Here is a 1,581-nt window from a genome sequence, read left to right on the forward strand (position 1 = left end):
AGTTAGCGCGAGTGTTGGCTGGCGAGTCTCTGTAAGAAGGGTTAGTGCTAGTTAGCGCGAGTGCTGTGCAACGTAGCAAAAGTACAGAGTCGTATTGCATAACGTAGAGATGTAGAGTGACAACAAAGAAACCTGCTGCTGCTACTGCTGGCTGGAAAGTCTGCAAACGCGCAAAGACTGGTGCGATGTTACAAAAACGCAACGTTGCCTCGATGAATCTCAAACTATCGGATGGGGACTGAGAAGCGTTAGCGCCTGTACTGACAAGTTTCTGCAAATGCGCAAAGACTGGTGCGATGTTAAAAATAACGCAACGTTGCCTAAGTGAATTAATCAGAAATTCTGAACACGGCTGTGTATGTAGTCATGGTGTATTATCCGCACACTCGGTTGTAGCGAAGCAAACACGCGCGATAGAAAACCGAAAATATCAAGCCATTACATGGCATAAAATATACCGACCCTCACTATTGGCTTTCGTATTACATTTGCTTCTATAAGGTGATGTATTTGTTCTGCCAAACAGAAGCTACTTGTCTTATCTATTATGTAATAACTGATATGTTATATACTGAATATTATCAGGAGTTAATAAGGACAAATTTGTCATTATTAACTCCTGATATTATATATGTCTAACGGGATCCTAATATATTTTAATTTAATTAATTTAATTAAAACAGGATTTAAATCTGATTTTGAAGATGACTATATATGGCTACCGGGGTATGAGTAGAATGCTCGTGATTTCGCCACTCATCATGAGTTCAAAGATCAGCGCCACGTCATTTTAATAATATCGTGGTTATATGGGCGCAACACTTGAACGTACTGTACGCAAGCTGCGCTTGGATATTACTGAGTGGCTGCCAGACTTATTTCCACACCTCCCGAGATGCTTCCAAGTAAAAAGTGCAGAATAGCAGTAAAAGCCGCAGTGCACTGCACTCGACACGGTGCTGTGCTGACATCTAGTGGCCTTTATGTGAGGCCGATATGACGATAGCCTTTTAAAGGTCACTCAGGAGAAATGTCAAAAGTCTCCTTTATAGACACTATTTAGACAGGTGTCTGGTTTAACAAAAGTGATTTTACCTCATAATGGCCACTCGGGGAATTTGCTAAAAGCGTCCTTCAATGTTCGTTATGATCAGCTTTCCTATCACGTTTGCTTCTATACGGCGATGTATTTGTTGTGCCGTACAGACGCTACTTATCTGATCTAATAGTAATATGCAATAACTGATATGCTATGTTATGTTAAAAATTACAAGGCATCTAACTTAATTTGTTTCTTATCTAATTTACAATAACTAATATGCAATCTTGTTCAGGGTGAACCGGACTAACGCAGGCCCGACTCTACGCGAGTTTATGTTGTTAGGATCCCTCGTGTGCGTTACTTCAGCGTTTACTCATTGTTCGTGTTGTTCCTCGCTATGTTCGCAGGAGATGAAGGGAGGTCGGGCGTTCCAGAAGTTAACTCGCCGCTTACTTCACCGTTAACTCATCGCTCGTGTTGTTCCTCGCTATGTTCGCAGGAGATGAAGGGAGGTCGGGCGTTCCAGAAGTTAACTCGCC

General features: G+C 41.9%; 1 protein-coding gene across 1 annotated transcript in view; it reads left to right on the forward strand.

Annotated features, from left to right (window-relative positions):
- LOC106811387 (protein FAM102A-like) overlaps positions 1-1,581 on the forward strand; it is a gene marked incomplete at its 3' end in the record, with an annotated part of 59,256 nt that overhangs the window by 56,984 nt on the left and 691 nt on the right. The gene's annotated exons all lie outside the window — the stretch shown is intronic.

Source organism: Priapulus caudatus, unplaced genomic scaffold (assembly GCF_000485595.1).
Source record: "Priapulus caudatus unplaced genomic scaffold, Priapulus_caudatus-5.0.1 Scaffold534, whole genome shotgun sequence".
In the NCBI taxonomy this organism is placed as follows: domain Eukaryota; kingdom Metazoa; phylum Priapulida; class Priapulimorpha; order Priapulimorphida; family Priapulidae; genus Priapulus; species Priapulus caudatus.